A 21,524-nucleotide genomic window follows, 5' to 3' on the forward strand; every position below is an offset into this window, starting at 1 on the left:
TATAATCAATTACCCATAAAATTTAAGTACCATTATATCATTTCAACAGATTCGTTGTGTAGGCTTGTTTGGTTCTTCGCCACTGGAGAAGCAGTAGACTTAAAATTAGTTAACTTAAAATTTGAAAATTAAAATTAAAAAAAGTGAACATCATAGACATCTCTAGTCAGTTATTGTATAGATTTTTCTCTGCAGGTGAGTGACAATTAAATTCAGTCATCTGTGTATTAAACATCTAGATTCATCTCAATTATGTTGTTTGATAAATTATATTCCTTGATTTGCGACTAAAAGATTTAAATATTTTTGTCACAAGAAAGTGACAGTTTTTGAATTGCAATGTGTTAATTCAATTTATTCAAAATTCTACTCTCTTGAGAGCTTGTCGTGACAGATCATTATTTCATGGTGCAAATGCAAGTTTTATTGCGCTAATTGCCGTTCGCTGCCGAATTTGGAGATTTACCTTGAGGATAAGAAATTGCTGCCAATCTCATTGCGAGTGATATATTCGGTGAGTTCTCTGTTTTATTTATTTGGTGGCCGGATGATAATTTGTTACGCTGCCTGCAGAGTGAATTTTTGTAATCAACCAATTTTTTCATAGGGAATTATTTAATTTCCTGATGGTCTGTGTGGCTTACAAACCAGATCATTACCAGCCACTCAATTTATATTTATAAATCAAGCTTGCTCCGTATATTTTCCAAATCCATTCTTATAATGTACGTAATTACAACGAAAAAAAAATTTGCAATGGATCTATATTGCAAAAATAATAGACTTTACATTTTTGATATTTTTTTCGAATATAAAGAGTGATAGGACAAAGTGATATAAATAATTTGCATGGCACCCTATTGATGTTGGATTTCATGATAAAACATGAAACCAAACGTGGAAGAGATTTAAACGAGTTATTCTCCCCTAAAATAAAATATTATTTCTATGTATTGGAAAAGGGGAAAAATATGTCACGGTGGGTGAAATTTTATAAAATCGTGAATGTGTTTTCAACAGCGTGTTATAAAATCACCATTATCTCCATCAGGGGGCAGGAGAAGTCAACATGGTTTGAAAGTCAATAAAATCTGCAGCACGGCATTTTCATTGGAAAAAAATTAGCTGATGAATTTATTAAATGTTGTGCAAATTAATGGACACACTGCTCACATAAATATGTACACCCATATATACATCCACAATAGGGGTATTTTGTGAGGCTGAAGGTAATGAGGAGGTGAAAGTGATCGGGAAGAGGAAGGTGACCCGGCTATTCAGATCTGGACACAAATCACGCCCAAAGCCATTTCAAGCAAAGTTTTAATTCTGAATGGTGGTCTTACACCAGGGTGATACTGAGAGTATCTTCTACTCTGGAGATGTTATTTTAATTGAATAAATTGTGAAATAATACAAATATACTTTTTTTGATTTGAACTCTGAACCTTCGGATTGCTAGTCGAGAGCCTTACCCCTCGACCACCGAGGCGGTGAGATTCTTAGGATGATATGCTTGAATAAAATCACATTTTATCATTAGAAAGTGCACACCATAATTTAATGACCGTTTTAACCAAAATTGTTTATTTTATTGATTATCTAATGTTTTATATTTAATATTTATCAAATATTCCTCTATCACAACAAACAATGTTGCAGTAAATGCATTCAAATATGAAGAGAAGTCTACTATTGTTTACAACATAACAAATCTCTGACCTTGTAAATTTACCCTCGCGGTAGAAACAAACAAGTCAAATAATGTTTAGTGTTCATTCTTTCAATTATTCACCAACATAAGACGAAAGAAAAACATTATATTGAAGTCAATCAAATAATGTTTAGTTCATTTATTCAATTATTCCCTAACATTAAAATAAAGAATAACAGTATCTTGAAGTCCATCAAATAATGTTTAGTGTTTATTTATTCAATTATTTACCAACATAAGAAGAAAGAAGAACATTATCTTGAAGTCAATCAAATAATGTTTGGTGTTAATCTATTCAATTATTCGCCAACATAAAAAGAAAGAAGAATATATTGAATCTATCAAATGATGTTTAGTGTTTATTTATTCAATTATTCACCAACATAAGAAGAAAGAAGAACAGTATCTTGAAGTCAATCAAAAAGTTCAGTATATATTTCCAATATTTTGATTAATTTATAATAAATTTGTTCATTTGAAAAACAATCAACTATAATCCTTCGAGCTGACTGAATAAATTATATTCTCTAAAACAATGGAAAATAAACATCAGAGAGGAATTTTGAACAATGTTTTTCAAACAACCTTAATCATTCATTGCCCGACTTTCAATTTTCTCTTCGACTAGGCCTTAACAAATATTTAGCTTTTATATTAGATAAATACATAACCAATAATAATAAATCAAAAGACTTACGATATTTCAGTGAAGGTTTCAAGCCTGGGGTGGAAATCGCTTCGTTAAACCTGAAAATTAATTATATTAGCGTTTTTATATCAGATATAAATTATTTCAAATGTTTTTTTGTTGGAGAGCCCAGAAATTCATTTGGGTTTTATGGATATTCTGAAATCTGCCCGCTGAAAATGTAATGAGTCAAATTACAATGAAAACCGAATGAGAAAGAGTATTTTTTTTTAATTAAACCCAAATGGTAAAATTATAATGGAGTATATATTTTCTATGTTTTAATTTCACGGAAAAGCGTACTCGATTGAACGGCATTATCAATTTTAATACTTATCAGCAAAATAACAAGCACATGATTTAAAACTTTTCAATTTTGCGAAAAAAACAAGCAACGAATAAAGTCATCATGTTTGGATTCAGGTTTAAATGACAAAGTACTACCGGATCTGGATTGTGATGCAATAATACTAATGGATTCCGGTTGTTATGCCAAAGTACTAATGGATCCTGGTTGTAATGCCATAGTACTGCAGGATCCATATAATTTTTTTTTCCACTATTTCTGGCTTTCACCCTTCAAGGGTGTTCTTGGCCATCATTTAAAATTATTGAGAAATGAAAGGTGAATTTAAATATTAATTTTATTTAAATAGGCATTGAATTGACAGGTTTCATAACAAACTATCAGTAAAGCAAGAATATGTTATGGGTAAGTCTTAACAAGTGTTCATAAAAATTATAATGTTTTGTATTTTGTCCATTTTATTTATTAGGATAAGGCCACCTGCATTAACACTTGTTCAGATATATTGTAAATTACTAATATTTCATTAGGAAATGGGCATACAGTCACATTTTTAACAGTATTTTGATAAATCATCCGTATTTATTTTTCTCCGTGAATAAACATAAAAATTGTGTCTTATATCCCGCTCAACTTAAGAGTTTCTGTAAAATGTAACAACCCTTAATTTCCATATCAGCCTGATGGGCACTGTAATTCTGTAGGAAACGTGTACTAAAGAAGGGGGAAGCGTAACACGGTACAGTAACCCAAAAATTGATCACAACAACCCTTAATTTTGTTAATTAGAGGGAAAAGAGAAGAATATAAGCCCGCCCTGGGACGGAAGCATATTTGTGAACTAATTAATGTATACCTTACGGTTTTCAGTTGTATAAATAGTCAATGTAGTTTGTTGTCATTAATAATTTAACTCTGTGTTTTTTCGTGTGTGAATTCAGAAATTTCCAATGAAACATAATAATAATGTCGTTAGGTCCCGCAGGAAGTGTAAACATGCCTGAGACGGAACGCAAAGGAGGGGGCAGAACCTTATTGTGCTTTTTCATGGAAGTTGGAATATTCAACAATGGTATGTATGTCTTTTTGCTGTGTCATGTATTTTTTAATTTTGTATGTAAACACGGAAATAATGTTAAAATATAACAAATCACCGTTGCGAAAATTTATGCCTAGGTGAGATTACTTTTGTTAATCGCGTACTTGTTTGTTGGGTTTAAAAATATTTAAAATAATAATTTATCATTAAAGGTATAATATATAAGTGCCACTTAAAATAAACAATCTCAAAAAAAAAAAAAAAATCTCCCATAATAAGCAATTGCTAAATTGCGAATATAAAAAAATTAAGAATGATAATAATAAATAAAAAAAATAGTAAATTGACTTACTACCCAGTAAGACTCGAGAATAATTCTCCACTAACCGGGAATTGTAATGAATTAATTATGATTATCATGTATTATATTATTATATTGTATATTCTATTGTTAAATAAAAAATAAAATTAAATAAAGAAATAATAGCACCAGTTTGGGGTGTACTTACACTATCGCTGTGCAAGTTTGCTGATAAACATGGAAAATTGTTCGGATATTTATTTAAACTCAATAAAATATTAATAAGAAATTCAGTACTCGGAAGCCTTATTTAAAAAAAAAATTAAATGGTTAGGTTAGGTTAGTTAATTTCTGTAAAATACGATTAAGCTTTAAAACATCTCAAAACTTCGTGCGACCCCAGCTGTAATTGGCAAATTGCTGTTTCCTGCCAGGAACGCAAAACGGCGAAATAGAAACCCCAAATTGACTACACTTTATAATATTTGGGGGGTCGTAATGGCTGCTTCCGGCATGCCTGCCTTACAGTGGGCCGACCACTGTGTTTCCATTATAATTTAAATTTGTTGTCCCGGAAAATCAAATATTTGTCCTTTAAAACATGTCTATTTTATGACAGCTGTTATTATTAAACCATTTGATATACGACTGATCCTTAGCACGACGATTTTCTATTATTGTTTTGGTATTAAGAATTAGTTCCTCGACAAACGGCATTTATTCAACCTTGCGTATTGTAGCATTTATTTAACATGCATTTACCATACCTTTGAAGAAGAAGGATTAAAAAAAACAACTGAAGTGTGACTTCAAAACTTTAAATATAAATAAAAAAAATTTCATCCAATCAATTTTAATCTTGACCTCTGTACAGATATTATCTTCAAATAACACGTATCTTTTGAAAGCTTAAGCTTTTTATTAAGTATTTAAGTTCTTGAGTGTTTTAATAATTAATGAGAGATTTTAATTTTAAAGAAAGCTTGCAGAATGTCCGTAGACGCGCAATAAGTATCTTATTTTATCTGGCGTTTCCATTAAGGGAACATTAATGGAAATGCCAAATAGTAATAAAATAATTAAGGCGACACAGGACTCTAATAACGGGGTTCGCCGGAGGCTCACATTTTAATTGATTTCGACCGATTCGTAACGATAATATATATCTATATTTTAGAGCGTAATTAATTTAATTTATTTTTTAAAAATTTAAATTTTCTGAAATTCTATGAGAAATCATTATTATTTCAAGTTTATACAATAGATTTGAAATAAGCAAATCGAAGAAAGCAAACTTTATGGCTTGAAACTATACTCTACCTACCCCTCCACCAGCGTACTTTCATCTTTGATGCTCTCTCCCTCTCGCTCGTGCTTTCTCTTTTCCTTGTGTTTACCTAGTAATTGTATTCTGTATTTAATTTAGTTTAAATAAAGTGGTTTTAATCAAAGTTAAAAACAAAAGTTCATTTATACAATGTATGTAAGTTTCCATGGACTATTTTACGTCAATTTCTACTTTACGTTTCAATTAGTAAGTTTTTCACATACACAGTCGTTGATCAATTGAAAATAAATTCCTCCACGTTTTTTAGTAAGACCGTTAGTATTTAACTAATTTATTTCGAACGCTTAACAAAAAAATCAAAAAAAGATCATGTGAATCCAATTTTTGTAATTTGATCTATGAATTTCTAAAGCGTGGCCATTATTATGATGCTGTTTAACACATTAATTGGAACTACAAAGAGATGATGGCGTACCCATTATGACCTACACCACGTAGCGTAAATGGCATGCATTGTTTATAATGTTTCATCAATTGTTTTCAATGATGTATGAAGACTCATACTGTGAGCTAGATTTAAACGGCAATTGATAGAATGTTTGCGTTAAAAACAAACGACACAACAGGTATGCGCTTTACAGTGGTGTAATTAAATGATATTTATAGGAAAATAAAATACTTTAATTAATACCCACTACTTAATTCAAAAGGATCGACATGACCGAAATTCCATTTCGAAACCAATGGTTTTATCGTTAGTTTATCCATAATACAGCGAACATTAACTAACAATTAGACATGTATATGAGACACCGGGTCACTGGTGCCAGGATGCGGCTAATGGCTTGCGCCAACTCGGTGGTGACCGCAGCTTGCCAGCACCAAGCGCCATTCCTGAGTGAACGCTGAGCCCAATCTCACTCAAGACCACGCCCTGCATAGTTGTACTTAATTGCTTATGTTTTAATCTATTTTTGGATTTTCTTGTTTCTCGTAAAGTTCATTGTATTCAAGTAACTGAGTTTTTTTATTTATTTTTGTATGTCTTGCATATCTTAAAAAATTGCTTTATTCACATAATTACTGTTTATTTTTTATGAACTCTCTGACTTACTTGTATATCAGAAAAAATCGTTATATTCACATATCTATTGTACAATCAATGTGTATATCTATATAGGATTGCACTAATCTCCCCATATCCTGGAATAAAAAGTATTATTACAGTTGTCAAATAAAACGAATAAAATATTTTTATAATTGGATAACTTGAAATTTTAGAAATTAGAATTAGTCAATGAAAGATTATTTAAAGCCATTTTATTTAAATGGCGATTTCTTACATTTATATTTGCATTGAAAATAATATTTTCTTATTATTTAGACATCGTATTTATTTATTTCCTGATTCTTTTATGTTAATTTATTAAAGTTTTTGGTGTATACATAAATGTGATTTTTGTATAACTAACCATTTTATGACAATTTAGTTTATTTTATATGATTTACTTTATAATAATAACTAATTAATCACCTCTCTTTATAGCATTTTTGTCCATGGGTACTTATTTGTCTTTACTTGTCTATTTTTAAATTTGTTAATTTTCATTGCATTTTTTATAACCTGACGAAGGTTTCAAAATATGCCGATCCTTTTTGATTAATTATTGTTGTATAGTAATTATTTTGTTGAGATATGAAATTAACCAAAAGCACAAAAGTTAGTTACCACCACAAAGCAGTTTTACGATTTAAAAAAAATCTCAATTCTCTATATGCCTCTATCATATATTATATGATTGGAAATAGCGTGTCTTATTTTGGAGTAAAATGAGGACAAGACAGTGTTTTTTTTACAATAAGTATCTATTTGTATAGAAAACTGTCCTTAGCTTGCAGTATTTTATGTATTTACGTTTGAATTTATGTGCGTGGAAAAATCCTGATCTTCCTTTTCTGGGATGCTCATAATAGTCTATTAGCATTTTCTGAATACATTTGCTGGCAACATTGTCCCATAAGTCACCACCAGCAAACAATAAGTGCACGAACGGCACAATATGCCGTATTATTATATGTTTGCTTATATTACAAGAAGAAAATGCCAGCAAGATTTATCTCTCCCTCCGTTTATTTTTAGTTTGAGAGTTTATTATAATTTATTTTTGTTATATAGACCTATCCAGGTATTATACCTATACTGAGGTCTAGATATTCTCTGTACGTATTCTGTCCATAATTAATTTTAATTTTTAATTACTTTTACAAACCGCACGATTTTTAATTTAGTTTAATTATGAAACAATTGCAGCATCGCCAATTAACTGTGCTCTTCGTACATTCAATTACTTATTTTATTTTTTTATTACTTTATTAACGCCCTTTTTAGGAGCTTTTACATATGAATAGTTAAAATTATATATTAATACAGTACACATTTATTATATATAACTAATCGGTCTCACTAACAATCTTTTGTATTTATTAAGTGATAAATTAACGATGTCTACTGACTCTTCTATATTTGTCTAAACCATGGTTTTTCAAAGTGGGGAGCACGTCTCCCAAGGGGGTGGCGGTGTTCATCTCAAAAGAAAAAAAGCCATTTTATTGGAGAAACACTCGTCGAACCCTGTGTGTTGAAAGCAGCTGAGATCGTTGTTGGACCAAAAATTAAGCAACAAATTCCACTTTCTGACAACACTGTAAAACGGCGTTTTGACGATATGGCCGAAGACATAGAAAAACAAGTTGTAGATATCGAGAAACGATCGCCTTTTTGCAATACTGTTGGATGAGAGCACAGATGTTGCACAATGCTGTCGATTGTTAGTTTTCGTACGATATATTCAAAATGAAACATAGTAGTACCAAAAAGAGGTCGTACGTGATGTCACAGTTCTGGTATCTCTGTCTTTTGCTTTTGATACAAGACGTTCGAGAAGGAAATTTTTCGTCTATGACCTACGTACGACCTCTCTGTGGGACTACTTTTGCTTATTCATTTGAATAACATAATAATATGAATATTTTCCACGAAAAGTTGTATGTTCGAAATTTTTTTTTGGATATTATGTTTTGGCCGAAACGTTTTTAATTATTGTAGAATAAAATTTCCGAAGTATGCGTATTCTTTAAGGCGTACAGCTTTTGGGAAAATGTAAATATATAAATGCCCTTTGTTTAAAATTCTTGTAGTAAAAAAATATCAAAATACCCGCGTTCTTTGTGTATTATTTAGAATTCGCGCATAGTCAGGTTGAGGTAGTTAAGATGAAATTAATTTATTTTAATGCGAAAATTTCAACCAACCCTTGTCTACCTAATTAAAAAAAACTGGAACGGACTAGTAGAAAAAAAATTCTCTCCCTAAATTGTGGGTTTCCAACAAACGACTTTATGTAATTAATTACAGCAAAAAATTGCGATACGCAATGAGAGGTCGAAATTTATTTGACCAATTTCTTTATTTTCAATCTTTCGAAGGGTAAATTTTTTTCATTTAAAAAATGAATTTTCTCTTATACACAACGTTTTAGTAACAACATTTTGTATTTGAAAGCTATCTAAAGATTATAATTCGGATGCAAATTTTCTATATTTCTAAGTTGTAGGTAGGTATATTTTTCGGTAAAACAAAAAATTAACGAACTGAACACTCTATTGAAGTTTCTGTTGCAACAGTCTAGGTTATCGTTACAGCTCTCAGATGTCTAGTATATATGTAGGTCAGATATATCCTTTGAAATATCCTTCAATACAATTTAAAAAATATGAAAAAAAACATAGTTAATTTTGTTGTAAAATTTCACATAAATAGATATATTTTAATGTGGATTTTTATGGATACAATAATAATTACATTGGCAATAGTTTGTTATGAAAATATATTTTTAAGATAACATATTACACACAGCATTTCATTGCTCTTCTATGTCAATATGCAATCATTAATTTTTCAAACTCTACACAAACTGCCTTAATAAAGAAAATCTACATTTGTTAAACGGTGTTTCTGTTAGACATTGATAAAGACCAAAAGGTTTGTTTCGAGTTAGTACAAGTAAAAGAATATCTCTAACTCTGTTTTGTAAATTTTGGCATCAAAGTCTTTTGCATCTAGCAATGACAGCCACGGTTGACAACAGATTTTATGTCTTCTTGAAATATTTCCACAAATAGTGTATTGTTCATAAAATGGTAAATTTTACTTTTACATTTGTGTAATTTAATATATTTACAGATTTTTTGTGTCATTTTTCGTCAGTTGTAGACAAGCATTTGTATTAATTAATTTGTAATTACTTAATTTGTAAAATCTACTTCCATGATATGTCATTAAGTGGGGTTAAACGGTTATGCCAATAATCAAATTGAGTTTTATAGTCTGTATTTAATAAGAACTTTACTAAAGTGATGTTTTTTTATAACATGCACATGTTGATAACCATATATTGAAGAAATAACCTTTTTAAAATGTGCAAGCAAAATTTTATTTTAAAAGTTTGCAAGAAAACTGTCACCTTTCTTTTTATCTTGTTCAAACAAAAAAATATATTAAAATCTTTTTGATCTCGCTTTTAAAAGTGTTTTTATTCATTTTAATTTATACGAAATTTTGCGAATTTTGATCAAAAATGTTTGTGGTTAGCTTTTTTAAAACTTTTTTCATGTTTGAAATTAAAATATTCCAATTTTTAAATATTTAAGTATATTTCAAATACAAAAAACTAAATGGTAATTTTATTCAGTTTTTAGGGAATATTTGAATATAAAGAACATATAAAACATTCAAAACACCTTCTATTTGAATATATAGAAAATTTAAAACACCTTTGAAATTCAATGAAAAAATAGCTATTATTTTATGTTTATACAACAAATAAACAACTCTCTTTGACTGGATAAGCAATGTTTACATTACATAATCTTATGTATCTTTCCAATAACTATTTTTCAATTGAATAACATTTTCACCATTTTTTTAGTAAGACTGCAAGTCACCCAGTCAGTTCGCGATAGGTAGCTACTAACAATATAGGTTTGTACCATTAAAATGCAACCCCACCTGTCAAAACATCATCCCTTGTTCGATAATAATGACACAGTAAGACGCGAAAATGCCGCTAAAAGTTTCCTCTTAGATCTTTTTTTAGCAAAGTCGTAAATAAGACGTTGTAAGTAATTTCAGGAAATAAATATTATATACAGATAATAATAAATTGCCTATCAAGAGACGGTGATAAACTTAAATGTTGAACGAAAACCAAACTCATTTGAAGAAACCTTTTTATATTTAGATCTCTTCGTGTTAGACTCACGGGTACTATATATATATATATACTTATATTACTGAAGGGAATTTGGAGGGGAAGGATACGAGGAAGAGGAAGGTTTCGAAGTACCTGACTATTCGGATCTGGTCACCAAACATGGCCAAGCCAATTGTGAATAACATTTATTAATCAAATAAAATTTACCTGCGCACGCCGGGATTTGAACCCGCGACCTCTGGCTTGCTAGTCGAGAGTCTTACCCCTCGACCACGGAAGCCGTCATTATAATTGAAGGATTTGTGATGCAGAAAGTATTTATCAAAACATATTACCTCATAGCTTCATTGCCTTTCAAAAGAAGAAATTTACCTATCGAAAGATAGTGTCATATAACAGATTTTAGGCGCAAAGATCCTACAGTTGCCAACTTGAGTAGCGGGAATTATCAGGCTAGTTGCTGGGTCAAACGTAACGCGCAAAAGATCCGCTACAGTTCCCCCCACCCCCGGCGACCGAGCTCCTCGTTCCTCCTTCTTACGCGCCGACCTCTGACCTAGCTGGACGTGTGTTCGTTTCGGCGCCCGCGTTCCAATTCGCACCGCTCGGTCGAGAAGCCAAATGTACGACAATGTCGCGCTTTGAACATCGACAGGCTGGCACCGTTTGTTTGAAACACGGCGCACAGTCCTGCAATCAACAGGATACCCCGACAACACCATGCTGTGAGTCTCTTACATTTCCTATTACCCTTGAATGTGTCCGCTAATAACCTAAATTCGTCCACGCTGCCTGTCGGTCTAGAGAGAGCTGTTAATTATTTCCCAGAGAGAGATTAGGGAACCCTTTGATGATAATTCTAGTTAGGATGTAACAACCTGTATTCTATTGTCATTCACCCATGTAATGTCCATTTTGCCGCTCAAATACAATGTTGATTTATAAAAACCTAACCTCTTTCATTTGGGGATAGCGGTTGTATGGGAGTGTTTTGTGTAGACGGTGGGATATGGATTCTTGAGCCCCGCGCTGACCCCGAACCCTGACTATGAGAGAGACGTCTCATGCCCCGCTTCTGAGCTGGCCGAGGGTAAGTCAGGGCCCCCCCCCAGGTCCGACGCGCGACACTGGCGACCAACTTAGGGCAGAATTTTTTTAAACATATCCTTCCCGACTGCACAAAATTGCCTTTACGATTGCCCCCAATTTGAAAACATGTACTATGCAATTTTGTTGCCAAGCGCATTTTCGCCGCGAGAACTTTTGTTTGTTGTCAAGCGCATTTTGCCGCAAAAAAATAACGGTAGGAATCCTCTCGAACGAATAAAAGAGACGCACGAAATTCCCGCCAAAACGCTGTGATAACGAAAGTTTGAACATAATGTTTCTTCAATAACATAGATTCTGTGTTCTTTGTTTAAACAAAACAAACCCACTGTTTTAATTTCGGCATAAATTGCACCGTAATAATAACAGTCAGGATTTAGAACTGTGAAGCCAATTTTTACACCGGAAGTGATTTTTTTTAAAAAAAGCACAATACACCCAACGGCCCATCGAAGCTGATTTCTAAAAGTATATCAGCTACAACCTGTAAAACACAAATAATTCTTTATCCCGATTAATTATATAGGTACGGTGTTTGTCCATTTTCTTGTTTTTTTTCAGCATTTGACTGTTATAAAAGTGATTTTAAGTGAATTGTTTCAAATTAACTTCAGAAGTGCAGTGTTTTTTTTTGCAAAGAAGTGCTTTCTCGACGCAATAATAAGAACGTGTGTTCAATCTCACGATTTAGTGCCAGTAAATGAAGCAAATATAAAATCTTTCCATCAAAAGTGTTTTTTCGCTTCTAAAGTGCTGTTTTTTGTGCCTTTTTCGTGCCTTTCCTCGAGTGCAGTGAATATAAGTGCGAATAGTGCCCACAAAATTAAATAATGCAAATCCTAAAGTGTCCCCCTGGCCAAATTTTCTTCAAAAAGACTTAGAAAAATTTCGGAGTTTTTTTTCCTTTTTTAAACCATTTTTAACAATGAATTCCAATCAAATGGCTACATCTTTGGACATGGGTGTCATTCCCAATGTACACAACTTATCCAAAGTGCACCTACAAGCCGTCTTAAAAGACAGAGGAATATCACCACTAAACAAATCAAAGTCAGCATTGAAAGCATACGCTTTGTTATTCAACAAGAAGTTCATCAGGAAAATAAACCTATCCGTTGCAAGTGAAGACAAGGCACCCAATACCCCAGTTTTGGAAATCCCCGTTTCTAACAAAGAAACCAGGACACATGTTACAGTAAAACAAGACAATGCACCCATCACGGCACAAGAAAAAACATACGATCTCACTCCTTGGAAGATCAAATATAACGGTGTTTCTGATGTACTGGATTTCATTGACCGAATCGAAGAAACGGCCTCAATTAAAAATGTTCCATTTGACATACTGCAGAAAAACTTTATAGAACTAATATCTCCAGAATTAATCCCGTGGCACCGAATACAAAAATCAAAATGCAAGGACTGGAATAAACTCAGATCAGCCCTGATCACTAGCTTCGGCAAATCAGAGGCCCAACACAGAATTAAATTATCGTTACTATCCATTAAACAATTAGTAAACGAAACTGTGGCAACATTCATAGAGAGGGCCGAGTCCATCAACATCAAACTTTCCCACCCTGTCCCGGAAGCCGAATTATTACCAGTTATAACTGATGGCCTCCTACAAAGATATGAAAACATTATCACCTCACAGAAAATTGTGTCGTTGGCCCATTTAAACGAAGTTTGCCTCATTTTGGAATCCCACCAAGACAGGAAAAACAACAAAACCACCACGGACAATATCACTGTACCAAGCCGTCCTTCTGGATTAAAACCAGAATTTGACAACAAAAAAGTTTGCTCCTTTTGCAAAAAAGTAGGTCACCTAGCAACCACTTGTTTCAAGCAGGCCAAATTTCTGGAAGCTAAAGAACCCAGAACCTTAAAGAGACATCGCTCCAGGGATCGTTCTCCTCCACGCGACGAACTGCGTGAAATTTTCAAAAAATCAAGAAATAACATGGAAAGGTTGCAAGACCCTCACTTTGTTAAACCTCAAGTGGATTTCTCTAAACCCCCACCGAATTTTCATGCAAGAAAACCAAAAAACTAAATAATAACCTCTCAGGTATTCATTCTGTACCAAGGTCTAAGGAATGGACTGATTGGTTATCACACATTAAATATTTTAACCAGACCTTAAATGTTTCTTCGGTTTGTTGCAAACAAGCTAAAGATGGAAGACCTTATGCCTTTTTCTCCGTTAACAATGTCCCCTTCTCTGGACTACTAGATAGTGGTGCATCTGTTAGTTGCCTTGGCAACAATGCCCACCTGCCTTTTGTTAACAACGGTTTTAAAGTTTTTTTCCAAACCTACACTCGTGACAACTGCGGACAATGCTCCCCAGACAGTCATCGGTACTCTGCAATTACCAATTAAATGTAACAATAACACAGTTACAATTAACTTTCTAATAGTACCCTCTATATCCCAGAATTTCATCCTTGGCGTTGACTTCTGGAAGGCTTTTAACGTTGCTCCACAAGTATTTAATACTCTTGGCCAAAAACCTCCGGTCGCTCAAGTTGGTGAGATTCGCACTATAATTCCTCACGAAAACCTAAGCACTGACCAGGCTCTCCAATTAAAGGAAATGATCAACAAATTTGAATCAATATCTTTCGAAAAATGCGGACTGGGTTTAACTAATTTGGTAAAACACCACATCAAAACCAACGGCCCACCAATCAAGCAACGCTACTACAATTTAGCCCCCCAAAAATTGAAACTTTTAGAAAATGAACTTGATGAAATGTTGAAAATGGGAGTGGTAGTTCCCAGCAGAAGTGCTTGGACCAACCCAACCCTTTTGGTTTCAAAAAAAGACGGCTCTGCACGCTTTTTGCCTCGACAGTAGACGATTGAACTCTTGCACTGAAGCCGACGCGTACCCACTGCCTTTCGTTCACGCAACTTTAGACAAATTACGCAATGCCAAATTCATTTCTTCCATTGATCTAAGCAAAGCTTTCTGGCAAATACCTTTAGATGCGGAATCCTGCGAAAAAACTGCTTTTGTTGTACCTGGTAGGGGAATGTTCCACTTTAAAAGGCTACCTTTTGGTCTAAAAAATAGCCCCGCCGAACTACAGAGGCTGATGGACAAACTATTCGGCCCTGAAGTTGACAACAACCTATTCTGCTACCTTGATGATCTCATCATCGTTAGTGACACCTTCGAAAAACACCTGTTAATGCTGGAAAAAGTTTTTCAACAACTTAAATTTGCTGGTTTAACCATCAATTTAAAGAAGTCTGAATTTTGTAAGTCTCGCCTGCGTTATTTGGGATTCATTGTCGACGAAAAAGGTCTGAGAACAGATCCTACTAAGGTGGAAGCAATGGCAAATTTCCCCCGACCCAAAAACGCGAAAGAAGTCAAAGGTTTCCTTGGACTTACAGGTTACTATAGGAGATTCATTAAAGACTTTTCCACTATTTCGGCCCCATTAAACAAAATTACTGGTATCCGTAAAGGTATCAGCAACTTTCGTTGGTCTACTGAAGCCGAAGAAGCTTTTACGACTTTAAAAAATGCTCTTCAAACAGCCCCTGTCCTGAATTGTCCTAATTTTGAACTACCTTTTACCCTCCACACGGATGCTTCTAACGTAGGGATCGGTGGAGTCCTAACTCAGGAATTCCCCGATGGCGAACACCCGGTAGCCTATTTTTCCCGCTCCTTGAATAAACACGAGAAAAATTACGGAATCACCGAAAAAGAGTTACTGGCAGTATTGGATTCTGTTCACCATTTTCGCGGTTACATAGACGGTAGCAAATTTACTGTAGTCACAGACCATAGTAGTTTGAAATGGTTGATCTCTCTAAGTAATCCCTCCGGCAGACTCGCTCGCTGGGCTTCTCGCTTGTCCCAATACACTTTCGATGTCATCCACCGTAAAGGTGCGGACAATATTGTCCCAGATGCCCTGTCAAGAATTGAACTTGCCACATTAAACATCGATACAATTGCCTCTACCCCATCCACAAAAGATGAATGGTATCTCAAAATCTATGAAGGATGCAAAAACAATCAACAAAAGTTTCCCAATTTTATTATAAAAGAAGGACAACTATATCGCAATTGTAAGGCCCCACTGTCCATCCTTGAAGATTACTCTTGGAAACTCGTTGTGCCCCTCGAAAAGAGAAAACAAGTAATCATCAACAATCATAGTGCCCCCGACTCTATACACCCAGGAACCTTCAAGACGTATAAAAAGATTTCCTTGAAGTATTACTGGCCTGGTCTTTTCAAGCAAGTTCGCAAATACATCTCCAAATGTGAAACATGTAAAGCTTACAAACATAGTACGGCACCCCCTGCCGGCCTAATGGGAAAACCCAAACGTGCTGATAGACCCCTCCAATCGTTATCTATGGACCTCGTCGGACCTTTTCCCAGGAGTTATTCTGGACACATGCATATACTCAGCATTGTGGATATCTTTACCAAATTTTGTTGGATCTTCCCCTTAAAAAGAGCCAACGCCGCCGCCATTGTCAAACTTGTGGAAAAACACATTTTCATACCCTACGGAACACCCAAAACCGTAATAGTTGACAACGGAAAACAGTTTATAGCACAAGAATTTAAGGATTTCCTTGCTAAATACGGGATTAAAGATATTTATTATAATACCTTGTACACTCCCCAAAATAACACTGTCGAAAGGTATAACCAGACTATTAACACAGCTCTGGCCATTTTGGTTGACAAAGACCAACGTAATTGGTGTAAGAATTTAGATAAAATTCAAGCTGCCATGAATAACACTGTTAACCTAACCACTGGTTACACCCCCTTCTTTTTAAAACACGGTATGGAACAGGTGGTACATGGTTCATTGCACTGGAACACGAATTTCCCCACGTCAACCACCTCCACAAGCAATCCTGCCGTTGATTACGCTCATCGTTTGGAAGAACTTACTGCCATTTATAGTGAAGTTACTGATGCCCTATTGCTGGCCCACCAAAAAAGTGCGGACAGATATAACCTACGTAGGAAACACATCACTTTTAATGTAGGCGATGTTGTCTGGAGAAGGAATAACACCCTCTCTCAAGGAGCCCTGTACTTCTCTGCCAAGCTGGCACCCCGTTTTGTCAAGGCCAAGGTTGTAAGAAAAATATCGGACTTAGTTTACTACCTGTCCGACTCCTCTGGCAAACATACTGGTAATTACCATATTAAGGACATTGTAAAGTCTGGAAGTGAGGAGACAGTTGAAACTGCCCCACCACCCCAGCAACTTTAAACTAACCCATTGTGTATTATCACAAACTATTGTAAGCTTATGAAGTCTTACCATAATTAGGCGTGTAAAGTGTCAACTACATGTCAACCTATTCGTCAAAAACGAGTTTAACCTACCTTTGTAAATAAATGTATATTAACATATTATGACCATGAAGTATTATTCCTGTAATAACGTTCTTTCCCTCACGACAATCGTTTTCTCCCTTTTTACGTTTTATTTTCTCACCTGTTCTGAAACTGATCATTTTAGAATAGAGACACGTTTTCGAGTTACAATCGCCGGGAAGTCGCGAACCCGCTTTTGCTTCTCAACTTCTACACTATGCAATGTTTATGTCATGTCACCCCATTTTCGTTTCATTTTGTTCCCTTCGTCGTGTTAGAAAGAACCACCCCACTTTTGTTTTTGTTCCTTGTAAAATAACGATTGGTAATCACTCATAAGAGTGCCATCCAAAAGAGTTCGGATTTTGTAAATTCCAAAGTGTTAAATACCGACCCTTTTTTTTAAAAAAAAGAAAACCTGTCAAGTACAGCCATTAATTCTTTCTTGTCCAATTCAACGTTACCTTGAGTATGTAAAACCCTATAGTGGTCTCAAAGGCAAAAACCAAGTAGCAATTAATCACATAATTGTCTTCTTTGTATGTATATAATTTTTATTCATTTTTTTTCAATTTTTTCCTTTCAAAAATTGATGGCGTCCTACCCAAGCTCACATTTACCAAAAATCGGATTTTGACACATCCATTTTGGGAAATTGTATTTATAAAAGAAAACCAAATGTCGGTCCTATAAAACCACATACCATAACTGGATTCGCTTCAACTAAAAGTATGTAAAACCCATTAAGGTCTTTTATTGTATGACGAGATCTCGATTTCTTTTCTCTACTGTTACGTCACGTATGTCTCGTACCTCACGTTTCAACCCTACGGGACAGGTTAGTAAAACCTTACGGTTATCCTGATCTTCGAACGCAAATAATTATATCACAACGTAAATCAACAGGACTTTGTTCGATCATCGTTGCATAATATAAACACCCAACCTTTGTCTCACCATTTAACCAAGTGTTTGCAACCCAATTGCACGCTACAATGAACAGTATGTAAAGCCATTATGGGCCTGTTCTCACCCATCGCACGATGTAAGTAGAAATACCTCCTACCATCATCTTGCACCTTGTAACAAATGAAGTAACATTGAAATTGTTTATCTTCTCTATTGTTCCATCGTACGCCTCTCCAGGCTACGGAGTTAGTCAATCTAACAAATCTTTGCAAACAGTATCAAATGATACTGCTAGCTTTTGTTGAATTATATTTAAATGTAAAATTTGTCACGCGATAGGAGAGATCCTTAAAAAATCCACCACTACACGAGAAGTTCGTTACAATTACTTAATACTTATAACCATGTGTTATAATTTGGTCGTGTGACATTAATTTGCCATGAGTACCGCCTTTGTGTATAATTTGGTCGTGTGACATTAACTTGCCATGAGTACCGCCTTTGTGTATAATTTGGTCGTGTGACATTAATTTGCCATGAGTACCGCCCTTGTGTATAATCTGGTCGTGTGTCATTAACATGTCATGAGAACCGCTTTTGTGTATAATTGTGTACAACCCTGTACACGAGACGTGGAGACGTAATAATAATACTTACCGTGATTCGTGTGAACGACATAATATCGACATCGTCATCTCCTTTAAGGAACTGTTTTTACACTCTTTGACTTCTGTCTATAATTGAGTTGTACCTTGCATATACTGCATACTCGTACACTATACGTGAAGACGTTACAATACTCACCATGAATCGTGCGAACGAAATAATATCAAACCTTTATATGTGAACTACGTAAGTATTTCACAGAAACCTCTTTGTTCAACGCCAATGCCCGTGGACTTCCTGTTTTTGCTGCTTTCCAAAAAGAAAAGAAGCCCAGGAATATCTACTATCCCAAAAGGACTAGTTTTCAGCTTCACTGTCAATTATGGGGCATAGTGCCGCATGAGTTAATCGATGGGCACAAAACCACTAAACTCGTCGTCTGGAAAACGAATAAAAAGAATCCCAGGTTTGTGAAATTGGAACTAGGGTCTGTCTTTTCTCACAATCATGTAGAAGTTTAAAACGACCCCTAATCTTTTGCCAAATACACGCAAAAGATTAGCCTCTTTAGTACAATGTGTATTCAAATGCTGTTTAAAATTAATCCACTTTATTAAAATGTAAAGAGTCAGGAAATCTGCTGGTTGAATATGTTTCACTCTCACATAGAGGTTGAATTGGAAATTAGTCCAGTCTCTAGCAAATTTCGTAACTCAATTCCCGTCCTTTTTCCTCCCACTCCCTACCCCCATGCCCTCAGGCATATGTATGAAGTGGAAAATCTGTTGTCGACCATATTTCGCCCTCACTTCGAGTTCGAATCGGTAATTGTTCCGGTCACCAACAGGCTTCCTACCTCACCTTTCACGTATGTTGTTTTTTTTTTTTTTTTTCTCTCCTCAACGAAACACATTCATAAATTTTGAATATGTATGATACGCACTTGGCGTATCGTCTGTCTTTTCTGACAACCTTTATTCATGAATTAGTTTCCCTGCTGTTGCCGTGACTCGTTCACGAATTTTTTGTCTTGTTCTTTGAAATCCTACGAAAATGTTACCACCTGTATGTTAACATAGGCCAAAGAAGGCCGGTTGTTTTTTCAACCAAGACAGTTTGTCATTCGGCAAACGCCAAGTCATCCTAATAAAGGATAATGTTTATGTAATCAAAACTAGTTAGGAATCTCTCTACCTCTCTCTCACACTCTCCGTCACTCTCCGGACCGGCAGTTAAACCTCGTTTGTTTATTTTTTCTGGACACATTTTGTTTCTCTCCAAACTTTTCTTCATTGGTCCCTAGGCAGGTAAACTTCAAGAAATTTGCTTTAATAATAATTCCCCCCGGATTTAAAAAGAAGCCCAGGCGGATGCCATCTCCAGCAGCCAAACTGAGCCTCACCTCCTAGCAGCCTGCGCTGTGGTTACAAAGGCCCCTCGACTACTACTCGCTACACACTTGTTCCATCTTGTTCCATCTTGTTCCTGAAAGCACAGACAATACCACTCATATGTATGACGTTTGTCACACCACTGCAAGCCGAGTTGTCCCACTATACTTTATGACACTCTGAACTACCTTTCGGACACGCTAGTCCCGGAGTTCAAATTTCTTGCCCTCAATGCCAATGCCAGTTATACCGTCTCTTGCTCTGTCATGCAGTGACACATACCAGGTCATGGGTGAAACATAATTACCCTTTGCCCCTCCAGTAAACACAAACTGCGCATCTCTAAAAAGCTATCCTGAGCTACATTATGCTCCGATAACCAACACATACGATCCGTGCCCACCATAATAGCACATAGGACTCGTACTGGCATAACTACGGAACCTGGACTACTCTCTCCAATGACCACTGTAACCATAGCCGCAGCCCCGCAAACCACAGCCCCACTTCACAAACTTCAACGCCCACAACGAAGCAAAGTGTTTTTTCCAAGGCCTAAGTGTACTCCTGAGTGTTATCTCAATGGGTCAGATTACAGTGATAATGTAATCTTTTAGAGTCGGTGAAATCTCGTTTCCTTCGCAACTCTTCGAAACCAAAAAACCAACGCAACGCAAACTTAGCTTCCAGACCAATGAAACCCTAGAATCACACCTTAACATTCCGTCTCTTGTTTTTCAATTGTATAATGTTGTCTATTGTTTTTTCAATTGCATAACCATGCCCTTTTGTCTTTCAATTGTATAATGTTGTCTATTGTTTTTCAATTGCATAACCATGCCCTTTTGTCTTTCAATTGCATAATTTTGTCTTTTGTCTTTCAATTGCATAACCATGTCTTTTGTTTTCTAATTGCATAATTTTACTTGTTGTTTCCACACCTGCTCTCTCCCCAAAATTATTTGCTCCAAACATGCTATGTACCCTTCCTCATTTCTCCCCACAAATATTGTTACCTAGCCTATGGCATAAGCTAGTCATTATGTTTTAGCTAGGCATCTCTCTGGCCATCCAAGTCTCTCAAACTAAGGGCAACTCTTGTTTTGTCAAAAAAACCCCAAGGGAGGCACATAGAGGATCTTTTAACCCTGATGCTCCATTACCACGTCGCCCTTTTTACGAGCGCGGGGGGAGGTGTCATATAACAGATTTTAGGCGCAAAGATCCTACAGTTGCCAACTTGAGTAGCGGGAATTATCAGGCTAGTTGCTGGGTCAAACGTAACGCGCAAAAGATCCGCTACAGTTCCCCCCACCCCCGGCGACCGAGCTCCTCGTTCCTCCTTCTTACGCGCCGACCTCTGACCTAGCTGGACGTGTGTTCGTTTCGGCGCCCGCGTTCCAATTCGCACCGCTCGGTCGAGAAGCCAAATGTACGACAATGTCGCGCTTTGAACATCGACAGGCTGGCACCGTTTGTTTGAAACACGGCGCACAGTCCTGCAATCAACAGGATACCCCG

The 21,524-nt window shown here is 35.4% G+C and overlaps 1 protein-coding gene across 2 annotated transcripts in view; it reads right to left on the reverse strand.

The window, feature by feature from the left end:
- Nucleotides 1-21,524, reverse strand: part of Rbfox1 (RNA-binding Fox protein 1) — a 731,414-nt gene that overhangs the window by 531,696 nt on the left and 178,194 nt on the right. For both annotated transcript variants that reach the window (XM_089634055.1, XM_089634056.1), the window contains one exon: nucleotides 2,412-2,461. The gene's annotated coding sequence lies outside the window, so the exon portion shown is untranslated. The remainder of the gene's footprint in view (nucleotides 1-2,411; nucleotides 2,462-21,524) is intronic.

Source organism: Hesperophylax consimilis, chromosome 8 (assembly GCF_061612785.1).
Source record: "Hesperophylax consimilis isolate HC1 chromosome 8, BYU_Hcon_1.0, whole genome shotgun sequence".
NCBI classification, from domain to species: Eukaryota; Metazoa; Arthropoda; class Insecta; order Trichoptera; family Limnephilidae; genus Hesperophylax; species Hesperophylax consimilis.